General features: G+C 37.8%; 2 non-coding genes across 2 annotated transcripts; one reads left to right on the plus strand and one right to left on the minus strand.

The window, feature by feature from the left end:
- Positions 1 to 447: 447 nt before the first annotated feature.
- LOC126010676 (U6 spliceosomal RNA) lies at positions 448 to 550 on the minus strand. The gene has a single exon (XR_007496692.1). It is a non-coding gene; the product is annotated as a U6 spliceosomal RNA (small nuclear RNA).
- A 12,281-nt stretch (positions 551 to 12,831) lies between these two features.
- LOC126009754 (U6 spliceosomal RNA) lies at positions 12,832 to 12,938 on the plus strand. Its single transcript, XR_007495967.1, has one exon. It is a non-coding gene; the product is annotated as a U6 spliceosomal RNA (small nuclear RNA).
- Positions 12,939 to 18,467: the final 5,529 nt, after the last annotated feature.

Consider the following 18,467-nt stretch of genomic DNA (forward strand, 5'->3'; position numbering starts at 1 on the left):
ATTCTTTCATTTGTGTCTCTTTTAACTGGCACTCTTTTTTTTTTCTTTTTCTTTTTTTTTTCTATTTTTGGGTCACACCCAGCAGTGCTCAGGGGTTACTCCTGGCTCTGCGCTCAGAAATCGCCTCTGGCAAGCACGGGGGACCATATGGGATGCCGGGATTCAAACCACCGACCCTCTGCATGAAAGGCAAATGCCTTACCTCCATGCTATCTCTCCAGCCCCTTAACTGGCACTCTTAGCACATCCAGGATGTGGATGAATGCACTCTTCAGCCCTCAAAACTCCTCAACAATAATGTCTTTGAATATTGATTCTTCATCAAAGTTTTCTTTCTGTTTATCATGAATCCCAACATGGCTTATGTTTTTTTTTCTGTTGAATATATCCAAAGTTCTATTGTCATCTATTCGTTTTTCTGTGTTATTTTTCTTTTTTTTTCTTCAAAAGTAAATAAAGCTCTTCACGAATTTACATGTCATCTTTGTGCATGGGCCATGCTAATCTTCTCTGTATGGTTCCAATTTTATTATATGTGCTTCCAAAGCATGGACTGTTCACTTGTTTTGAGTATTTTCCCATTTTTTGTTCATTTGTTTTGAGCATTTCTTCCATCTTTTGTTCATTTATTTTATTTTATTTTTTATTTTATTTATTTATTTATTTATTTATTTATTTATTTATTTATTTATTTTTGGTTTTTGGTTCACACCCTGCAGTGCTCATGGGTAACCCCTGGCTCTATGCTCAGAAATCACTCCTGGCAGGCTCAGGGGACCATATGGGGTGCTGGGATTCGAACCACCATCCTTCTGCATGGAAGGCAAATGCCTTACCTCCATGCTATCTTGCCGGCCCCATTTTATTTATTTATTTATTTATTTATTTATTTGGTTTCTGGGTCACACCTGGCAGCACTCACAGGTTACTCCTGGCTCTAAGCTCAGAAATCGCTCCTGGCAGGCTCAGGGGACCATATGGGATTCAGGGATTCGAACCACCAACCTTCTGCATGCAAGGCAAATGCCTTACCTCCATGCTATCTCTCCGGCCCCCTGTACATTTATTTTAATACACTTTTCTATCTTCTGCTATTGTCTGAAGTGTTATGCAATTCATCCTCAAGCTCACTAATTTTGTTCTCAGCAACTGTTGCTGAGAAAGGATTTTCATTGAGCTTTTCATTTTGCCAACCAAGTTTTCAGTTCTGTCATTTCTCTGAAGTTTTCTCATTTCTACTCTAATATCCTCTTAAATTTTATTGGCGCTCCACAGTTTCTTTGAGTTCATTTAACATCCTCAACATTTCATCTCTAAAGTCCTTATACAAGTTGAGTCTTCAGAACTACCATCTTCATTCACTAAGCATGGTGGGGGTTCTGTGTTTCTTTCTCATTGTGACCTTTACATTGTGTTTTTGTTTTTTTTTTTATGTTGTATAGGGATCACTGACAAGAAGAAATGTGCAGCCATGGAGCAAAGTTGCATGGCCACTCTCTCCTTGGGATGTACTGACCTGGGGTTAAATAATTCTTCCCAGTTAAAGAGGATCCTGCTGCTCAACTTTCTGTGTGCCTCAGTTTCCTGGGACTGGAAGTCTGGGTGGAGCCCTGATAGGGAGGCTAAAAACCCTTTCTTTTTGTCTTGGTCCTTTTCTTTCTTTGGGGCACATTGACTTAAAATAAAAATAGCTCCTCCAAGTTAAAGAGAAGCCCATTACCTGATCTTTCTTTCTGCCTCAGTTTCTTGGACTATGTGACTAGGCAGAGTCCAGCTAGTGTGCCTAGAAGGCCCCATCCCTCCCCTTGGTTTGGTGCTTCTCTTTCCCTGGGGCTCACTTCTCTGGGGGTGAAAAGGCTCTTTTGAGTCAAAGAGAAACCCAATGCCTATCTTTCTGTCTTCCTCAGCTTCTTGGGACTGTGTGGCTCATTAATATTTATTTTCCAATATATGACATAAGATGTGTTTTCATTTCCTTGTATCATCTTTCTGTTAGTAGCAATTGGACAATTTTTTTTCATAAATTTAATTGTACTTTTTCTTTAACTCATCAATTTTACTTTTAAGAAATTGGGCCCGGAGAGATAGCACAGCGGCGTTTGCCTTGCAAGCAGCCGATCCAGGACCAAAGGTGGTTGGTTCGAATCCCGGTGTCCCATATGGTCCCCCGTGCCTGCCAGGAGCTATTTCTGAGCAGACAGCCAGGAGTAACCCCTGAGCACCGCTGGGTGTGGCCCAAAAACCAAAAAAAAAAAAAAAAAAAAAAATTTGCACACATTTACAAAATGAATAGTGATGATCATCAGAATATTTAAGAGTAAAAATATTAGTGAACCCCAGCAATAATACAGTGAATAGTGTGCTTACTTTGCATATCACCAACCCAGGTACAATTTCCAGCCCTTTAGATGATCCCTTTAGTACTGCCAGAAATGATTTCAGAGAAAAGATTTGAGAGAAAGTGCTGAGCTCTGCCAGGTATGGCCAAAACTAAACTCCAAAAAAGTACAAAATTTGGAAACAATAACAATATCCTAATGAGAGATTGTAATTGATTACGTTATTGTCAGTATAAAGAAGGGGAGCTGTGACATACTGAGTAAATATTCAAATTCCAATACAGGGCATATCAGATTTTTCACTAATATGACACGTATACATTTGAAAAGAACCAGAATATATATTAAAACCTATAACTGAAATGATATTTTTTCTTCTTGGCAAGGTTTAGGGGTGAGATGCCTGGCTCTGTGTCAAGCTTGAACCCTGACCGTGTTCAGAAGAGCAATATGTGCTGAACTGAGACTGTATTCAAGGTGAATTACCCCGGTAGTGTTTTCAACCCCAGGAACAAGATTTCTTTAATTTAAGCAATATCTGATTCCCTGAAAGGATAATTAAAATATCCATTAATAATTAAATATTTAATATTAAATTATTTTTAATATTTAAAATGTAAATATCACTATACTAAATGTTCGTTAAATAGGCAAAAGTACTAGATATTTCTTTATATTTTGTTTTTAACATATATATATATATATATATATATATATATATACATTTTGGTTTTTGGGCCACACCCGTTTGACGCTCAGGGGTTACTCCTGGCTATGTGCTCAGAAATTGCCCCTGGCTTGGGGGGACCATATGGGACGCCGGGGGATCGAACCGCAGTCCTTCCTTGGCTAGCGCTTGCAAGGCAGACACCTTACCTCTAGCGCCACCTTCCCGGCCCGTTTTTAACATATTTTTAACTCAGAAAATAAGTGTATCAATAGAAATATAAATTTAATCCAAAGGCAACTTATAACAAAATACCAAATAAAGGTATGTACTTTATTTAAAGGTCAAAATGCTAGATAATGCTGTTGTACTAAAATAAATTGTATCTCTGATAGGTACAATTGTAGAAATGTCTTATCTAAGCCCATATCAAATATTTTTGCATTTAACTTTAGACCAGGGGTCTCAAACTCGCGGCCCGCGGGCCGTTTTCAGCGCTCCGTACAACATTTTGTGGCCCGCAGCTGGCCTTCAAATATCGCAGTATTCGCGATTATTTGCTTACCAAATAATCACAATAAAAATCGCATTAGTAAGAAAAATATCACATTAAACATTCGCATACCCCGAGCAGTTCCGTTCGGGGTATGCAAATGTTTAATGAGATTTTTTGCGATTTTTTTTCTTACTAATGCGATTTTTTATTGCGAATATTCGGTAAGCAAAATCCCTTATGGGGCCCTGCCTCAACCCCACTTTGCCTCCTGCGGCCCCCAGATAAATTGAGTTTGAGACCCCTGCTTTAGACAATATTCTATTTGACAGGAAAAGGGATTCTCATCAGTGTTGAGCAAACTCAGGGACCACTCCCAACAATACTGATTCAAGCAGGTTGGATTGGCTCATGCTAGGGCTTGGAACTTGTGCTGGAGCTACTAGGCTTACAGCAGCGAGTGCTGAAGGAAATTGAAGGTATTGGGATTTAACTAGGATTCCAATTATGCAAAATATACAACTCTAACCCCTGTTCTATAGTCCCTTGACAGTATTTTTTTTATAATGTTGTTATATTGTTTGTCTGTTTTGAGGTTATGGGTCACATCCGGAGTTGCTCAGGGCTTACTCCTGGCTCTGTGCTCAGAAATTGCTTCTAGCAGGCTCCAGGGACCATACAGGATGCTAAGAATCGAAGGGTCAGGTCCAGGTAAGCCACATGCAAGGCAAATACCCTACTGCTATGATATCACTCTAGCCCCCTAATGTTGCTACATTACAAAATACTTCAACTCTGTTTTAATTTCAGAATAAACAAATTATGGTTAATCAACATTATGTACCTACTTTAATTATAATACATTTGACAAACTCTACATTCATTTTATTCCCTTAAGAGTAAAATGACTGCAACAATATTTTAGGCATTAAATGTTTTTTTACAGACTATAAAAAAAGAAGTTCTGAAACTATTCCATTTTTGCAGATAAAAATTGTAGCTCAAATACAAAGTTCAGGGCCAGAGCAATAGCACAGCAGTAGAGTCTTTGCCTTGCACATAGCTGACCCGCTGCAGATCCTGGTTTGATGCCTTGCATGGCATACGGTCCCCCAAGCCTGTCAAAAGCGACTTCTGAGCACAGAACCAAGTGTGTCCCCAAAATCAATCAATCAATCAATAAATAAACACAAAGTTCATAGACTTTGAAAAGAAAAACTAAAAATGAGTTATTCCAATTTTATTTTATTGAACATTTGGGATCTACAGAGTCCTTCATAGTTGAATTTCAATATACAATATCTGAACTTATCCCATCAAGGTTCACTGGCCAGGTAGGCAGTGCCAACAAGACCGTACCAGACTCCTGCCGGGTGTTTTTAAAAAGCCTTTGCATTCCTCCATTCTCGGCTTACCTGAAGCAGGGAGGAGCACGGCCCCTCCACTTTGCTTCGGACCACACGCATCTTGTAGCCCAAGAAACCCAGCACAACACGCAGTAAAAGCCACACTACAAACATGTCAATGGGAAACAACGCAGGACAACAGCATGCATAGAGAATGAAGATGGCAGCTCTGATGACCCAGAAAGTACCATCCACATAGTTAGCCTCTCAGATAAGGAAATTAGAGTAGTAATATGATGGTTGCTCATAGAACACAAAGAAAAAATAGATCAAGCTGAACAGAACACAAAGATAGAAATCAGAAAAACTCCAAAGTGAAATAACAGGACTGAAAAACTCAGTAGATGAAATTACTTTTCTTCTGCTTGTGTTTGGGTTACTTTGATCTTGGTTTTCCAGAGGTTTAAGGTGTACCATTAAATTGTTGATTTTGTCATTTTCTTCTTTCCTAACATAGACCTGTATTTCCCCTAATTATTACTTTTGCTATATGCTATATAGGTTTTGGGAATTTTTTTCTTCATCATCACTGGTTTCATGGAATCTCTTTATGTCTTCTTTTATTTCCTCTTTGATCCAGCTTTTGTTGAGCAACACATTGTTTAGTCTCCAGGTGTTAAATTTTCTCCACATCTTTCTTTTATAGTCAATCTTGATCTCTGTGGCATTGTGGGCTTATAGGGTGGTTGTACAATTCTTATATTTATAACTTTAGGAATGTGGTCTAGCCTGGACCATGTGCACTTGAGAAGAATGTGTATTTAGATTTTTGAGGATGAAATGCTGTGTCTTTATCCATTAGTCCTAATTCTTCTATGTTCTTATTTAGGGCTCTTGCTAGTGTTTTGCCTAGTGTATCTGCCTAATGGCAATAATGGAGTGTTAAAATCTCCTACTACGAAGATGGTTCTGTCCATATGTTTCTCTAAGTTTGTGAGCTGGGTCTACATTTGGTGCATAGATGTTGATCAGAGTTAGTACTTCTTGGTCTAATGCTCCCCTGATCAATAAGTAGTGACCGTATTTATCTCAGTACTTTCTTGAGGTTGAATGCAGTTTGTTCTATTATGAGTATGGCTGTCCCAGCTTTTGTTGTTTGTTTCCCAGTGGCTTGTATAATTGCTTTCCATACTTTTACTGTGTCTATTTTGAACTTTTAAGTGTGTTTCCTGCAGGCAGCAGATGCCTGGGTTTTATTTCCTGATCCAACGTGCTACTCTGTGTTTTTGATGGAAGAGTTTAGTCCAATGACATTTAAAGAAACGATTGACAGAAAGAGCTGTTGTACTATTTTATTGTGTAGGGTTGTTGCTGTTACAATTGGGGATTTGGTTTGTGTAATTGCTTTTTCAGTAGATCATTTAGGGTTGGTTTGTTTAGCGCAAATATTATGTGTGTGTGTGTTTTTTTTTTGGTCCGAGAATTTTTTAATCTTCCCTCCCATGTAAATGAGAGTTTTGATGGATAATAGACTCTAGGTTAAAAGTTTCATTCAGTAGTTTGAATGTTCTTCTACTCTTTTCTTTCCTGGATTGTGTCAAAGGGAAGATCTGATTTGATTCTTACGTTTTTCTTTTATACTTGAGGTTTTGCTTTTCCCTTACTGCTTTAAAGAGTCCATCTCTCTCTTTTATTTTTGCCATTTGGATTACTATATGTTTTGGTGTTGTTCAGTTAGGGTCTATTTTGTTTGGCACTCTTTTTGCCTCTTTGATTTGTAGAGAAATCTCTTTACCAAAGGCAGGGATGTTCTCTGTTATTATCTCCCTCACTGCTTGTTCTTCCCCTCTCATGTTTTCTTCTTCTTCTCACATCCCTATAATTCAAAGATTATTTTTCTTGTCTTTTTTCATTAAGTTCCTTACATTTTCTTCCAATGTTTTGTCTCTCCTTTCTTTTTTGACTTCTTTATCATTGCTGTTTTGTAATTTGTCTTCAAGTTTGTCTATGTTTATCTCCACCTGTGTAATTCTACTATGATGGTTTGCTAGCATGTTTTATAGTTCTCTTAGTTCCATTTGTATGGATTCTCTCATCTTCTGAAATAGGTCTTCTTTGAGTTGGTTGAATTGTTAATATATAGATTTCTTAATTTTGCAGGTTAGTGATTCATTGATTTTCATTGCTAAACCATTAAGTGTTGATTTTAGATCCTCATCTATAAGGTTCAGGCATTTGGTTGGACTTGGAAATTTGTCAGGATTTCTCTCCATATCCCCCACTATAGGTATCTTCCTTATCTTCCCCATTAATCTTTGTATTTAGTGGTTTGCGATGCTGGAGTATCAGGGTATTTAAGAAAGTTATCTATGAATTGTTTGCATAAAAGTTGGCTCTAGGTATAGCTTCTTTAGAGATTATTTTTCTAAACTAACAAGGTTGTCTAGTATGATAAAAATATTGCATACTAGTTCATTGATTTGTTCTGCTGGGTTTTGAGCTGTATATTTTTTAAGAGAAAGAAGTGTTAGATCCAATTTGTCAGAAACTCTATGATATAAATTAAAATGACTTCCTCATGATTTGGGAAAAAAGAAGGCTGATGGAAAGGAGGGGGATTTCAGTAATGGCAATGGAACCTAGGAGGAGACTGAGGGAAAGCTGGAAAGAAGGTCCTATTCAAGCTTGGTGAGGGGATTAGGACAGGAATTTCCCTGATTCTGCCCAGATACAGGCCTGTCCCCAAGGGGCAAATGATCAGCAATGGAGCTGGGACCCAGAAGGAAGCTGAGAAAAGACCCAAAAAGAGCCTTGTTTGCACTTAGTGGAAGGGATTAAGACGTAAGGTTCCCTATTCCTCCCAGACACAACCTGGCTGGCTCCAAAGGGCAGAGGATCAGTGATCACACTGGAACCCAGAAGGAAGCTGAAGGAAGGCTGGTGGAAGCACTTGGTGGAGGGGATTAGCTCATTCAAATTTTATTATTTCTGTAATAAATAATTTCAAAATCTTCAAACTGCTTCTCAATGTCTTGTGGTTTCAGATGACCAAAATGCACCATGTTCATATTACATCAGCTTCAGATCTTTTCTCATTATTCCTCATTAACAAAAGGGCACATTACTCATTTAATTATGTTCATTTTCAAGGTAACCACTTGAATTCTTAATTTATTAAATAATTTTAGAAGGTGCATCTTTGTATATGAAAATGCCAATCAAGTGCAAGTTTCACAGCCAAAGGAAAGTTTTTTTGTTTTTTTTTTTTGGTTTTTTGGGCCACACCCGTTTGACGCTCAGGGGTTACTCCTGGCTATGTGCTCAGAAATCGCCCCTGGCTTGGGGGGACCATATGGGATGCCGGGGGATCGAACCACGGTCCTTCCTTGGCTAGTGCTTGCAAGGCAGACACCTTACCTCCAGCGCCACCTACCCGGCCCCCAAAGGAAAGTTTTGTCTTAATACTAGAGAAAGAAAAGGGTGACAGTAATCATTTTCATGTTGGAACCTGTCAATCTTTGGCAGTTTGACCTTGTTCTCCAACTTGTCAAAGATTAAAGATCATAAAAAGGGGGGCCGGGCGGTGGCGCTAAAGGTAAGGTGCCTGCCTTGCCTGCGCTATCCTTGGACGGACCGCGGTTCGATCCCCCGGTGTCCCATATGGTCCCCCAAGCCAGGAGCAACTTCTGAGCGCATAGCCAGGAGTAACCCCTGAGCGTTACCGGGTGTGGCCCAAAAACCAAAAAAAAAATAAAATAAAATAAAAAAATAAAGATCATAAAAAGATGGTCAGAATGTCCATAGTATAAGTGCTACAATCTTTTTTTTTTTTGGTTTTTGGGCCACACCCGGCAGTGCTCAGGGGTTACTCCTGGCTGTCTGCTCAGAAATAGCTCCTGGCAGGCACGGGGGACCATATGGGACACCGGGATTCGAACCAACCACCTTTGGTCCTGGATCGGCTGCTTGCAAGGCAAACGCCGCTGTGCTATCTCTCTGGGCCCAAGTGCTACAATCTTGAGTGACTTTTTACATTTTCCATGCCCTGCCATGTGTAATTGGGGTTTTTTTGTTTTGTTTTGTTTTGTTTTTTATTTTTGGGTCATACCCAGCAGTGCTCAGGGGTCACTCGTGGCTCTACACTCAGGAATTGACCCTGGCAGGCATGGGGAACCATATGGAATGCGGGGATTAGAACGCCTTACCTCCATGGTATCTCCCCGGCCCCGACTGGGGTGTTTTAAATCATCTCAGTTAATTGTATAAACTCAAAGGTGGAAGAATGAAATCACTTTTTTACTTGATTCCATAAGAATACAAGACAAATAAAAAATAAACTGATGAATTTTTTGAGGTCTTTCTTTAAGTAAAAATGGTCTTCTTCGAGTCTGTGGGCTAATCTTGATGAATAGATACCATTACAAACTATTTTGTGTAAGAACTTCCAGGCATCAGACAATTATCCAGAATTCATAGAAGTCATCCAAACATCTAATTGAAGAAATACATTATGTCCTTAAGGAAGAATAAATGGTTGCCAATTAGAGTCTTCTACTGTTCTCAACCCCACCCTAAGGTTTCCATTTCTTTTTAGGGTTTTTCCTCCCTATATCTCTCTACTGGTGATGCCATTTGTCTCACAGAAAGTCATTTGAGTACACTGGCAAGACTAATGCAAAATGACCAGTCATGGAGCATGACTAAACACACAAAAGATTAACACTAAAGCCTGAGGGCTAAGTAGCAAGTCTAGTTTAGAATGGTGAGTGATGAGGGTAGAGCTCATGGTTATAAAGTCTGAAACCACATGTAGTAGGAAAATAAAGTCAATGAATGCAGCATGTTGACAGCTGATGACTGCTTGCAAAGAGACCACCCTCCTGCCCACTCCCAGAAGTTTGCTGTGCCCATCAGGAATGATGAGTCTAGTCTCTAGGGCTGGGTGGGATGCTCTTATCTGTATTTTGGAGCCCAGCCAAATTTTTGTGGGCTAGATAGCCCCATCAGAATTAGTCACCTCCCAGAAGATGGTTTCACACACCCACTTCACAAGGATATTTGATAAGCAAAAGAAACCCTAACATTTGGCCAGTCTAATGCTTTTCAAATGGGGGGCATGAGTCTCAAAGAGATTACTACTTGCCCAAAGGATCCGTTGGAATTAGAAACCAATTCTCTTGACTCATTGTAAAATTACAGTGCATTGCACAGTCATCTTGATAGAAACATCACACATTCCCCTCTTCTGAAAAATATCAAGGTGATGGCACCAGCATCACTAAAGCAAGCTATATACCCCCAAAGAGTTGCTTTCTGTTGACCTGTCTGCCTGCTTTCTATTCTCTGAGTCTTGGTTTACAAACAACAGTTCAGAACTAAGAATTTCAGATTCCACATGTTAGAAAGCTTCCTATAACCTTGATGGGGAGTGGATGGTGGTGGTGATGAGAAAACCAAAACAGAGAAGTGATTAAAGCAAGAATGTGATTCTGGCAATGTCTGGAGAACACCTATCAGTCTCACAGAGCATCTTTGGAGTGAAAGTTCCTCTCATAGTTGCTAATCCTCTTGAGAAGATTAACAGAACTCATATTTCATGCCCCTGCCTCTTGGCTATAGGACTATGCAATAGTTTTAACTCTGGGCACACACAACTCCTCCAATAATGAGCAAATCTACTTTAGAGCAGTGAAACAAGTCTATGCAGCAAAATAGTGTGGGTTTTAGGAAGGCACAAATGCCAAAGTAGGGACCCAAACAACAATTGGGGAGCACTAGCAAGATTCACAGTATTTTCTAAACTTCAGGCAGTCTAATCCTAACAGAACATTTTCTTATATCCAAATAAAATAGGTATATAAACTTGGGTGAAAGACATTCTGAAAATGAGTTCCTAGAGTAGTTGTGGTTCTAATGGTAAAGTACATGCTCTGCATGAGAAACGTTCTGGGGCTAATCAGCAGCTCCATGTACTCCCCTGAGTTCAGCCTGATCTAATCCCCCACAAAAACTATCAAAAATAGATACCCAATGCAGGTTGTAATATCCTGCACCTTTTCTTATAAAAATTATAAGTTTGGGGGCCAGAGCAGTAGCTTAGCGGTAGGGTATTTACCTTGCATGTGGCTGACCTAGGAAAGAATGCAGTTTGATCCCCCAGCATCCCATATGGTCCTCTGTGCCTGCCAGGAGAGATTTCTGAGCGCAGAGCCAGGAGTAACCCCTGAGTGCCTCTAGGTGTGACCCATAAACCAAAAAAAATAAATAAATAAGTATTTTAGTTTTTATAGGTGATAGACTATGGCAACTACACTACTCCCCAAAGCAGCCACAGACAGTGCAAATGAGCAAATGGATGTGGCACACTTCATTAATATTTTTTTTGGACAATGGAGTTTGATTTTTAGGTATTTTCATAAGATGCCTTTATGATGTTTTTATTTTCAAACAAATGAAAATGCAAAAGCTATTATTGTTTGTGGTTCATATAGACAAGAGACAGTACATTGAATTTGGCAGACTGTAAGAAAGCTATGTAAAGACTGTAGAGATAGTATAGGAAGAAGTTTCTTGCTTTACACATAGCTGATCAGAGTTCAATCCCTGCTACCCTATATGGTCCCCTGTAGGCTGTAAACATTACTGCATATGACTCAGAAAAACAAAAACAAAAAAACAAACAAAAAAAACAAAACAAAACAAAACAAAAAAAAACAAAAATAAAGCTATATAAGATTAGAGAGAGAGAACTCAGTGCAACCTATTCTCAGAGCCAGACACAGCATGGTCTCTTATCACCACTGGATGCAGCCCAGAAAAAAAATCATAGAACCCAAGTATAATGGTATCTCGAGATCCTTGTACTGACTCACCAGTTTGGTTGGTGTCTTCAGAGTGGTAGGGGGTGGGGCTGAGCACCACTTTAAAAAGACAGGAAAAGAGCTATTGGATATTTTATATACAGACTACAATATATAGTAATGAATATACATGCAAATAAATAACACTTTGATTCCTTTTTTTAAGTTCTTAGGTTTTCAATAAATGATAATCTCTAGCTTTTTTCATTTTGTTTAGTTGTTATTATTTTTAAATATTGTCAAGATTCTCCAAGTTGTTTTCCAACCCACTATTGGTCACTAGCTTCCCCTTCCTCATTTAAAAACTCTGTTCCTGATCAAAGTGTGTTGTGGTGATACTCCAGTCCCTGTGGCTATTTGGCAACCATCAGTACTGAAGCTACTTGGAATTTTCCAGTGAATAACTGATATAAATATAAATATATATACATCATAACCTCTCAGGGGCCATGTAACTGGAGCCTACTTCAACTTGCTTGACACCAGGTGTTTCAGAAATTGAAAGTTGCCTATCTTTTTGAGGTGGGAAGCAAAATTTCATTTAAATAGAGCAGACTTTAGGAGAAAAAGAATTTAAAGCAAATACAAGTCACAGCCTGAAGCCTTCAGTTTGGCTGTTGCAAAAGAAATTTTAGTCTATGAGTACCTAAGCTATACTTGCCACCACCTGAGGCTTCTGAAAAGTGTGACCATGTCAAATAGTAATTTCCCCCTCAGTAAAATACTGGAAATAGATTAGATTATGGTCAGCCTTTAAATGTAACTTACTTTATTTAAAGAGAACGTAGCACATGATCAAGATATCTGATCATAATACATTTGTTCTCAGGTAAATGGTAGAAAAGTTATTTTGAAAGAAAAAAGAGAAGAAGGAAGGAAGGAAGGAAGGAAGGAAGGAAGGAAGGAAGGAAGGAAGGAAGAAAGAAAGAAAGAAAGAAAGAAAGAAAGAAAGAAAGAAAGAAAGAAAGAAAGAAAGAAAGAAAGAAAGAAAGAAAGAAAGAAAGAAAGAAAGAAAGAAAGAAAGAAAGAAAGAAAGAAAGAAAGAAAGAAAGAAAGAAAGAAAGAAAGAAAGAAGAAAGAAAGAAATGCTGTACAGCAACAAATTTGTTAAAAATTAATCTCCAATGTGTTCGCTTTGGCAGCACATATACTAAAATTGGAACGATGCAGAGAAGATTAGCATGGCCCCTGCGCAAGGATGACATGCAAAAATTAATCTCTAATGAGGACCTTAAGTCATTGTCAGAAGGTTTTGTAAACTCTTGCTGCTAGTTCTGTTACTTCATTTGTTTCTGAATATTAAGTGACTCCAAAAAAACATTGATGCTAAAATTGTTTTGTTCCAATGGGAATGACAGTATTAAATAGAAATGGAGTTGTTCAGGAATTTCAAGCACTATTTCTGATAATGCAACTTTTGTGGGGCGTGTTTTCAGCTGCCAGGGTGTCCAACACTATGAAAAAGTCAGGAAGAGGAAGAGGAGGATGCCCATGCTTACTCCAAAAATGTCCTGGTGATATCAGCCCAAACACTGGTGTACTTGGAGTTGTGACCAAATTGGTATCTTTGCAGAGCTTCATAAAGGAGTGGAGAAGAAGAGCCATTGAAGAAGCTGCCATTATGGATGATGAGTGTAGTAGACATGACTTTGGCAGGGTTGAGATTTGGTTATTCTCTTCTCTTGAGATTACCAGCTTTTAGCTGTGTAGTCAGTGTACCATAATTGTTCATAGTTTGGTTTACATCTCTTTCCAGAACAAAGTCCATGTTCAGCTTTTAAAATAAAAAAAATTATTCTGATTAGAAGACCAAATATTGAATTTCTGATACCTATGGTTGTCTCCAAATGGCTCACCCATCAGTACAGGTATTAAGGGAAGGAAATAAAGATATATACATATATATATATCCAATTCAAAGTATCAGAATTATAAAAGTAAAATAAATTAATTTAAAAGTCTTCAGGGAGGCAAAAACTTTAAGTCTTCAGAATTATAAGTTAGCTAGATAGTACAGTGTGAGGATATTTGTCTTGCATGTGTCTGACCTGCTTTCATTCCTGGTATCCAATATAATTTCCATGAAGCTATCAGAAGTAATCCTTAAGCATAGAGCCAGGATTACATAAATCCTGGGTGTGACCCCAAAAAGTAGAAAAACAAAAAACCAATGTAGAGGTCCAGGGATGTGGCTTAGTGGCAGAACTTTGCATGGAATGAGACCATGAGTTTGATCCCAAGCCTTGATATTATCCCACATGCTGAGTTTGATCCCATCACCACAAGAGTACCACCCTGCACATCATAATGATAACAAAGGGAAGAAAAAGGGGGTAAAGAGACAAAGGATTAAGGAAGCTTAGTTACTTCCCATGCTGCTGGAATTTTAAATTTTAAGAGATTTTGAATGCTTTATGAGTGGAATATATAGGGAGGGAAAATTCTACATACTTAAATATTTGATATAGGAAAAATATTTTATGTTGTCATACACCTGTAAAATCACTCTTTACTTTCTCCTTTTACCTTTTCCAAGTTAATTAGCACAAGAACCCTTAATTATGTTAACCCTGACACTCAGGTGATTTATGTTAAACTCTGGCTAATAAAAGTGGCAAAGGAAGCAGAAGAGAAAGAAAAAAAAAAAAAAGATCCTGCTCTACATCCCCTGGCCGAAATAGACTTTTTCCTGTGACTCTGTCTAATTTCTTGGAGAAACTACAAGCTGAGACCCCACATTTTACACCAATATTTGTGTTAATCTCTGGGAAGCAGTCATTGAAGTGGAATTAGGAGTGCAATAGATCATTGAATGCAATACAAATAAAAGATTAAAAAAATGGTCAGAGAAAGCTTTTGGATAACGATGCAAATCTGAGAGCATGCCTATCAACTCTTTGAGTTCTCTAGGGTCAGAAGAGACTAACGTGATACAGGCATGGAAGCAGAGAAATGATGGGTGATGTTGGGGCAATGCAGACAATGAAATGTGCAGGGGCCATGGAGATACATTTAAAAAGAGCTGATAAGATTTTCTGATTGATTAGGTATAAAATGTGTGTGTGAGAGAGAAAAGGGGCATTAAAGGAAAAGCTTTATGATCTAATTATCTATTACTCTATAACCAAAATTGTAAATATTTGTAAATATATCTTATTTTTCCTCATTAAAATCAATTAGTCCCTTTTTCTGCTTGATCGCATTTCACTTCTTGGAATCATGTAAGTAACTCTTCCCACATTTGAAGGCAGTACTCGAATATCTTCTCTTCTTTTGAGTCATAGAAAGAGAACCCTGTACATTCTATACTCTGTGCATTTTTCCAAATGTAATATGTTTTAAATTCCTGTATTTACATTTTAGATAAGCATAGACAACAAAGTATTTGAAAGCCTTTACTGATTTGAAATATCTTACTACCTCATTACAGAAAAAGAAATTTTCCATCTTTATTACCAAAGATAAACATTATTTTCCAGACCATCAACCATTCCACTGTAATGAAAAGGTACTATTTAGAATGATCTTGCATTGAGGAAAATGAAGTAGAAATTTGTCAGAAGCTTTCATATGTGTGGCTTTGTACGAACATTATAGATTCTGATACTTAATTAAGAATAAAATTCAATGCCTACATAGTTCATAGAAATTTCCCCGGGTAAAGTAAGCTGAATGGCAAGCAGTGGCATCTGGGAATTAAATGTGTTTTATCTGTCCAGCTGGGTATACGATTGGAATAAATTTTTGTCCTTGGTTCTTGGAAACTGGGGCAGTACAGAGAGCTTTGCCAAAAGATATCAGGAAGGTAGTTGAGGTTAATTATTGCCTTAATCCTAGACCAAGAACTCCTGAAAACTTCCAACAGTAGGATTTATGGCTTATCAGAACAAAAAGAGAGAAAAGAAATGTGTGTGTGGGGGGGGGGGAGTGTTTTAGATCAGAAAAACAAGCCAGAAGAAGACTTGCAGAGAAGTATAACAGTTGAATGATCATGAAAATGATTATTCCATAAAAAGGTAACTTAAAAGTTATACTAACATGACAGAAACCAGACTATTGGGAGTACTTGGAAAGTGACCAAGAAAAACTCGATTTAATAACTAGAAAGACATAGGTAATTATCCTGTTTGCTTTGTATTTCATTGAACAGTTTCCAGTTTTGTACAAATATGAGTATTTTCCTCGCAATTAAATCTTTCGCTCTTTTGGAAAACTGGGCAATGTCTTATGATTTCTTTGAATAAGATAAATTGCAAGTACATATAAAATACTCTCTTCATTGAACTGAAATAAAAGTGCCTGTTTACAGGCTGAAAATAAATGAAGATTATGTCGTTTCTTTTAGAAAATAAGTCCTATAGGAGAAAGAGTTTGAAGATATCTTTCTGATGTCCTGATTTCTCTGTCCTTACTCCTTTAATAACTCACTGTTTCACGGTGTTTATCAAAGTATGATCTAAGTTCCTCTGTATTCTACTTGTTAAAATTGAGGTTCTTGTTTAAAATAAAGTACCCTATTCTTACTGTTCTTACTAATCAAAAGCTGAGAAGTATATTTCATTTTTTACAATTAACAAGTATAATTAACAAGCATAATTTACTTGCAATTTAATGTATGATATGAAGTATACTATTTAGTGGAATTTGACAAATGTATACACTCCCTGTGATCATTGCCCCAACCAAGACTTCCAGCATCATGGAATGTTTCCTTAGGTTCTTTTACACTCAATCACTCCCACCTCTGATCCTATTCCCTTCACCTCTCTGCACCCACAAAGAAATCACTACTCCATTTCTGTCACACCACCTGTACTCCTTTGAGTCAGTCTTCTTTCTCTCAACTTGTTTCTGAGATTTATCCATGTTGTTTCATGTATCATTGGTTCATTATCATTGCTAAGTGATAATATTCTCCAGAAGGAATGTGCTATAATTAGCTTTATCACACATTTTGAAGTCCATTGGAGTTGTATGTCTGTTTTTGTTTTAATGCCATGTAACAAATTGCCACAAGCATAGTAGTTTCAAACAACACACATGTGCTGTCTCCCACAAGTTCCTTGGATCAGGACTCCAAGTATGACTTAGCTGGATCTTGAGCTTTAAATCTCACATAGCTATACAGTCATGGTATCAGCTAGGCTGCATTACTGTCTGCAGACCCCCTTCTAACTCAAGTGGTAGATGACAGAATTTAAACACTGGTAGATTAGGACTTGATTCCTCCTGTCAGCAGGCAGTTGCCCTCTACAGCTCCTTGCATGCAACTGTCTCCATAGGCAGCTCATCTTATGCTCTTTGTACCATCAGGACCAACAGAGAGATTTCCCTCTTCAGTCTGACAAAACAGATTTTCTAGTGCACCATCATCTTCCTCATATTTATTAGGAGCAACTTATTGATTCCACCCAGATCCAAGGAGATTATATTTAATTAATATTGGGTGTGTTGTATGACATTATTCCTAATTTTTAGCCTCTATAAAATTATTAGTAAAACATATGTTTTTCCTCTTCAGAGTAAACATGTGAAATTGCAACTGCTTGATCATCAGATATGTGTGTCCTTAGTGTTATGGGAAAATTCCAAATACTATATCAAAGAAGTTGGAAATATTCAGTACTAGAGTTTGGTGAAAAAATAATCCAGATTCTCTATTGGTGGGTCTACCATCTGGTTCAGACTCTATGGAATACAGTATAAATACTTATTAGAAAAATAAAACTTCTATATGATCCAGCAATTTCACCCCTTGGCTTACTCCAAGCACACAAAAACACTAATTCAAAAAATTCATGCATCTTGGCTATAGCCACCATCTGGAAACAACCTATCTGTCCATTAATAGGTAAGTTCATAAGGAAATTGTGGAACACAATGGGATACTTCTCCACTATAGGAAAATAAAATCTTGCATTTTTGCAGTAACATAGATAGAACTAGAGGGTGTGATGTTAAGCAGAGAAAGTTCAGAAAGAGAAAGACAAAAACTGAATAGTCTTACTCATATGTGCAACATAAATAAGCAAGGGAATAGGCTGTGTCTGACTTTGAGACTCTGACAACAGAATTATAGTTACCAATGTGGGATTATGGGTAAGATCCTAGGGACAGTGATAGGAGAAAATTGGCACTTTGATGGTGAGTGTGAGGTAAGAATACCTCCCTAAAACATAAACACTTAGAATTGAAGAGAAAGTACAGAGGGTAGGACACTTAATTTGCTTGTTTTAATCCCTAGCACCCCATATGGTCTCTGAGCATTTCCAGGAATGATTCCTATCTATACAGAGTCAGGAGTAAACTCTGAGTACCTACAGGAAAAAAAACCATAGATATTTACACACTTAAGTATAATATTTACACACTTCATTTAAAAAAATAAAATGACAGTATTTCAAAATATTATACACTTTTTACCCAACTAGGATTGAATGATATAAGAATTATAGCAGTTGAGGCTGGAGCAGTAGCGTAAGCCATAAGGTATCTGCCTTGCACGTACACTAGCCTAGGATTGACCATGATTCGATCCCCCAGCATCCCATGGTCCCCCAAGTCAGGAATGATTTCTGAGTGCATAGCCAGGAGTAATCCCTGATCGTCAACAGGTGTGGCCTAAAAATACAAAACAAAAAAATAAATTCTAGCAGCTTTCCATCTATACTGATCTATGCCATTGTCTTTGTCTTTTTCAGTCACTTTAATTTTTAATGGGGTTAGCATGTGATTTTCTTATTCAATTGCAGCTTTATGAAG

The sequence above is a fragment of the Suncus etruscus genome, chromosome 5 (genome assembly GCF_024139225.1).
Source record: "Suncus etruscus isolate mSunEtr1 chromosome 5, mSunEtr1.pri.cur, whole genome shotgun sequence".
Lineage (NCBI taxonomy): Eukaryota > Metazoa > Chordata > Mammalia > Eulipotyphla > Soricidae > Suncus > Suncus etruscus.